The sequence below is a fragment of the Triticum urartu genome, chromosome 3A (genome assembly GCF_056163025.1).
Source record: "Triticum urartu cultivar PI428250 chromosome 3A, HENAU_Tu73, whole genome shotgun sequence".
In the NCBI taxonomy this organism is placed as follows: Eukaryota; Viridiplantae; Streptophyta; class Magnoliopsida; order Poales; family Poaceae; genus Triticum; species Triticum urartu.
This window is the reverse complement of record NC_141875.1, coordinates 290,856,986-290,863,139: the sequence shown is the minus strand read 5'-3', so window position 1 is coordinate 290,863,139 and position 6,154 is coordinate 290,856,986. Positions and strand designations below refer to the sequence as shown.

General features: G+C 50.3%; 2 long non-coding RNA genes across 2 annotated transcripts; both read left to right on the top strand.

Moving 5' to 3' along the window:
• Nucleotides 1–1,724: 1,724 nt before the first annotated feature.
• On the top strand, nt 1,725–2,987 carry LOC125543951 (uncharacterized). Its single transcript, XR_007299157.2, has 2 exons — nt 1,725–2,114; nt 2,641–2,987. It is a non-coding gene; the product is annotated as an uncharacterized LOC125543951 (long non-coding RNA).
• A 1,928-nt stretch (nt 2,988–4,915) lies between these two features.
• LOC147979484 (uncharacterized) lies at nt 4,916–5,656 on the top strand. Its single transcript, XR_015599713.1, has 2 exons — nt 4,916–5,323; nt 5,401–5,656. It is a non-coding gene; the product is annotated as an uncharacterized LOC147979484 (long non-coding RNA).
• Nucleotides 5,657–6,154: the final 498 nt, after the last annotated feature.

Below are 6,154 nucleotides of genomic sequence, written 5' to 3'. Positions count from 1 at the left end.
AAGCCGAGGGCAGGCGCTGACCAACCGCTTGACGAGACCGAAGTAGCTACTAGGCATGGGTTCGACGGGACAAAAACGGGTTATCAAATCCCTCATGGCCAATTCAGCCACCCTGTGCAATTTGGTCCATTGCTTCAGCTGATCGCTGAGGGGCATAGGATGCTCTGGCGCAAGGTACTGTGACCAGAACAACTTCTCCATTGAGCTCCCCTCTTCGGCCCGGAAGAACTCAGCGGCATTAGCAACACTCCGGGGCAGGTCCGCAAACACTCCTGGAGAACTACAAATCCGGGTTAGAAAGATATACCTTTTATTCACAAATTTGCTCTTCATGTTAAAGGCCTTACCCGCCGCAATTTGCCTTGCCTAGCGCTTTAGGCTTCGGCCTAGGCTTCCTGTGCACTTTGGAGCGCCTTGGCAAGTTCGGAATTTTGCTCTGAACTCTTGCGCTCTAAGGACTCACATTTGCCTATGGCATCCTTGAGCTCTTGCTGGACTTCCTCCACTCGTGATTCATGTTTAAGGTGGGAGGCGCGCTCCTCCTCTGCCTCCTTCTTGGCCTCGTCCAGCGCACTCTTGAGGGTCTCGACCTCAGACGTGTCAGCTGCAAACATAATTATGAAACTCATTGAGATACTACATCATAGCTGGCATCGTTTCAAACATGCTTCGGTATTACATACCTTGATTTTCTTCTAGCTTTTGCCTTAGCTTGGATGCTTCGATGGCATGGGCAGCTGACGCCTGCTTCGCAGCCTGCTTGTTCAAACATATAGGTGCATTAGTCTCCTGCATGAGTTATTAGATCCTCTATTCGGTTTTCTTTCCGAACATCGAACAGAGTCTCAAGGGCTACTATCTATACACAGGCGTTCTTTCTATATAGTTAAAAGATACTATAAGGCACATACCTCAAAGCCTCTTAAAAGGCTAGTGTAGGCTTCGCTCAGTCCACTTTTCGCGGACTGAACCTTTCCAATCACCATACCCATAAGGGTACGATGTTCTTCCACAATGGTGGCGCTCTGAAGCGCTCCCACCAGAGTGTCCAGCACCTCCGCATTGACAGAGGACGCCCGGTGTTGTAGGCGCACCCCCTTCTCGCAAAGAGGGTTGCTCATCTGTTTCTGGAAATGTGTGGGTTTCCGGAGCGACATTTGGTTGGGGGCCAAACTGGACATGGCCCTCGTCTCCAGTCTCCATAGGGTTGGTTCCCCCATGTTCTCGGCAGCCAAGGTGTCACCCTTCGGCACCGTCTCACCAGCCTCCGGCACCTCTCCCTATTCCGGAAGGGTCCTTTGGGACGACACCTCAGTGTTGTCTGCTGCAGGGGGAGGAAGCTCGTGGAGGTGAATCGCTGTCCATCATGTTCGGACCCAGCGAATTCCCAGTAGAGGAAGATCGCTGGGAGAGGACATGAACCGGACTGCAACATTCAATTTAAGCATGTTATAACTATAAGCCAGAAAAGCCGGACATATATATATATAGAGCGGATCTATTCTAATAACACCCTTAAGACCTTATTCTAATAACACCTATCCTTATTCTGATAACAAAACAACCAACTTCACGCGACTCCGAAAACTGCACGATGCGAGAAAAAAAGCCCCTGTCCCCCACCTGCTCCACTTCCTCCCACCCACCCAACCTCCCGCACAGCAGCATCCACCCCGATCGGAGCCTCACCCGTCCCCTCACCTCCACCTTCCTCGCCGGCCTCCCACGGCCTCGTCCCGCGACGCCGCCCGATCCCGCCCATGGCCATGGCTCTGGCCCCGCGACGGTTGGCCTGGGTGGTCCCGTCCGCCCTCACAACACCGCCCCACCCCTGGCCACGGCTACGACCCCGCCCTGCGGCGGTCGGCCTCGGCGGCCCCGGCCCTGCAGCGCCGCCCCATCCCTGCCGCGGCTACGGCCCGCCACGCGACGGCTGGCCTCGGCGGCCCCGGCCCTGCAATGCCACCCACCCCCATAGCCGTCCAACGGGCACAGCCCATGAGCCGCGGCACGGACCACGTCGAGGATCTGCCTCTCCCTAGATCCGTCCGGCGAGCCTCCATGTCCTGAGCTCCGCTTCGAGGATCCGCCTCCCTCCTACATGGATAGGTCCGGTGAGCCTCCACCCTGACTCCCAACTATGCAGATCCACTAACTTCGACGCGGGTGACCTTCTTTGATGTGCGCCTCACCCAGCGATGGGGCCCCGCATCACCGATGTCGTCCTCCAATGAGCAGTGACCCGAGCTTGTCTCTTCATCTCCCTGCTGTTCATGGGCGCAAGTGATGCGGTCCACTATGTTGAGATAGTGCAGTGCGCTAGAAGCCCTTTTGTCGGCGGTGACCTTTTCTTGGGGATGCTCGAGGCTGGATCCAGGCGGCCCGGTGCTCCGCGGGGGAGGCAAAAAGGGATCCCGTCGTTGGCCGCCTGGCTCGCTGGAGGAGGAGGTCGGGAAAGGATGGCTGACGTGGTGCAGCTCATTCCCACCTAATGAGCAGTTCCAGCAGCATTCCATGCCGCATCCACCATGGTGGCTCACCCCCATGCACACTATTTTTGCGTTTTTCTGTAAATAAATCTAAGTGCAAATTGCAGCTCGCTGTTGTTAGCTCTTGAGGTTCACTTAACTGATTTTGCAGGAAGAACGTGGTGCACTTCAGTTGGATGCCGCATTGCATCTTTTTGCAGGTTCCCTGGTCATTCAGTTTGCACGGCGAAGCCCCCTCCGTGTAGTCTGCCGGCGCAGCCATGCAGTACAGCAAGTCCGTTATGTGCAGTCCGTGTAATTCTATGTTCTGTTTGTGCAATGTAGCATGCGTGATCATGCAGTTCAGTAGTGGTTTGTGCGTGTGTATCTTTGAACCTCACTTTGATCTCTCGCGCACTTTGGTATAAAAACTCCTCTGTTGTCCACTTGGTAAACAGAAAATAAAAACATCTGAAAGAAGGAAGCTCCCTTCTATATTAGATGAAGTTCACTCGCTCAGTACTTGTAGCCCACTTGCCGGTTCTACGCGCATAAAGAAAAATAAGTATGCGAAAGGACAATAAAAACTCTTGTGTTTCATTTTCGGTAGTGTCGCGGTTCGTTTTGGGTAGTGTCGCGGTTTACTTGTTCCTAATGTGTAGTGCAAAGAAAATCTTACGGAAATGACAAATAAAAAGTAATGTGGTTCACTACTCAATAGTGTTGCTTCCACTTCCTCGCTTGAGAATAATTATGCTTGACAAAAAGAAACATGCAATTTGGTTGGCCGTCCGATGCAGTGCGGTTTTCAGTCTTAAGCAGTGCGTTCTTTTGCCTGATGCCGATAGTGTTGCTTCCACTTCCTCGCTTGAGAAAATTTATGTCTGACAAAAGAAATTATGCAGCTCGCTTGCCCGTCCGATGCAGTGCGGTTTTCATTCTGAAGCAGTGCGGTCGGCCATATGATGTTGTTCACCCCGTAAGTGCAAAAAAATTGTTAAGAAAGCGAAAAAAGTAATGCGGTTCACTTCTTGATAGTGTTGTGGTTCATTTACACCCGATGTGAAGTGCACTCTACTTTCTCGTCCTTGAAAAAAATTACGTTTGAATAAAAGAAACCATACAGTTCTCTTACCCGTCCGATGCAGTGTGGTTTTTCATCCGATGCAGTGCGGTTTTCAGTCGGTTGAAGTACCCACATCGATTTGGGTGTCGCGAAAAACAGAGTATCCGCATTTCGGTAAATTTAAAACTGCTCTTAAACCGTAAAGAATTAGAGAGAGTGTTCTATATGAAAAAGTTGCGTCTCGTCGATATCTTTCCAACGTCATATCATTTGAATCATTTCAATGACCGGTTTGTAAAAATTTCGCGAAAAACGGCCGCTGCCATTTGTCGTCTGCCACACAATTTTCAAAATTAACTTAAAACCGTAAGGAATCTCAAAACCATTCCTACATGTGAAAGTTGCGCCTTGTCCATAGCTTTCCTACGACATATTACACGCCTCGTTTTAACAAACGGTTAAAAAACTAGAGCAAAAACAGTAACGAAAATTTGAATTTTTTTTGAAAAACAGAATTCCGCGATTTAGTAAATTTGAAACTGCTCTTAAACCGTAATGAATTCGAGAAAGAAATAGATATGAAAAAGATGCGCCTCGATGATATCTATCCAACGGTGTATCATTTTCTTCATTTCGAAGAGCGGTTTAGAAAAAAATACGAAAAATGCTCGCTGCCACTCGTTGTGGGCCGCACCATTTTCAAAACTGCTCTTAAACCGTGAGGAATCTCGAAAAGTGTTCAACATGGTGAAGTTGCGTCTAATCCATAGCTTTTCAACGATATATTACACGCCTCGTTCCGACAAACGGTTAAAAAAACTAGAGCGAAAACAGTACCAGAAAAAACACTGCGTGCAGTTTTTTGCCACGGGAAGTTCACTCGCCTCAGTACTGCAGCACACTTGGTTCAAACAATGATGTGCACTTGCATTGAGCGTGCAGTGCGGAAGTGTTATCAGAATAGTTATTCTGATAATATTATCAGAACAGACTGGCTATATATATATATATGACAACACTATTCTAATTCTGGGATTAGAATAGTTATTTGGATCACAGCGCCCTATATATGGCCTGACGGGATGTTCCTGAACTAAAGACCCCCACTACCGCACCACCCACCTCCCCGATCCAATCGCAGCACCTACCCCCAGCAGGCGACACCGCGGCCACCTCGCCCCTGGCCGGCACCGCCGCGGCCGCCCCGCCCCCGGCCGCACCCCTGCTCCCAGCGGATCCGGTGGAGACGCCGCCACACCACGGCACCACCTCCCGGAGCACCTCGAGGGTCACCAGATTCGCGCGAGGATCCTTCACTCGCCGGCGACCACCATTACACACGTGGAGGAGCCGTTGACCTTCAGATGGAGGAGGTAACGACATGAAGTTGGTCCCCGCGAAAGACCTCTCCCGCACCCCACCGTTGATCCCTCCAGCCTTGTCTCCTCTGCCCGAGCTATCAGTGATGTCGAGGATTGGCCCAGCTGCTGCGACGGCCTACAGTCAGTGGATTCAGGGTCGGGATCCTCCTCCGTGCTGCTTGCCTGGGTAGCCTGTGGAGACCACCTCTTCTACCCTCCTCCAGCTAGATCGTTCATCTTTGGGCTCTGGTGATCCCCTTGACAAACACGCCTGTTCATGTGTGTGCCACCGCTTCCTTGTTTCTCCTTGAGCGTCATCGTGCTGCTTGTTGGTAGGCTTGTGGCACAAAACGGGGACAATGATGGTGGTGCCGAAGGATGGAACACAGACGTTCGACTATATTGCTAGAGGAAGAAACGAAGAGCAGGTGATGTACGTTCGTGGACTATGCTGTTGTTGTTGTTTCATGGACGTACTGAATGTTTTTTGTTTCTTCTTGAGTAGGTGAACTATGCAGTTCTGCCTAAACAAAATCTTGTTGCCTGACCAAACTGCTTCTAAGTAGTGTGTCGGCAAGAGCAGGAGAATTCTATGTTGCAAAAAGAATTCCATGTAGCTCCCTGGAAGCACATCTGTCTTTTCGCTTGAACCAAATTTCATCTCGTGTGAGATTCTACTTAGATGGAGAGAAGGCCTCGACAAAAGATCCTGAAATGGTGCATGTGCTTTGGAAGTGGTCGCTCATATTTATTTGTTCTTATGCCTGCAAGACTTGAACTTTTTTAGATTTCTAATAGGCATCATGGTAGAGAAGGAATAAGAAGCTACAGGAGCAAAATGGAGGTGCGCCGGCATGCTTTGCGCTAACAACTACAGCTTCACAGGTGTCTTCTTACCCACTGTTGCGCTGCATCAACTCACCGGCATTTCGGTCTTCTTTGCCTTCGACGTTCCTGCACTACTGCAAGGCGACGCCGGCAGCCTAGCCCCACTGCGACCCGCACACTCCATCTTCTCCCCGTGCTACTTGTGGCCCTCCTGGCCTTCCAGTCCCACTGCTGCAATGAACTCGTGTCATCTCTGCTCAACTGCTCGAACTCTCTGCTCACTTGTACATGCTTTTCCAGTTTGTGTTAATGCTAGTAAGGGTGAGTGTTGTAGAGATGACCCATGCAGAGTGTTGCAATAGTCATTGCTCATGTCGCCGTAGCTCTAGACAACTGTTTTTTTATGTTTGATGTTTATTAAAAATTGATTT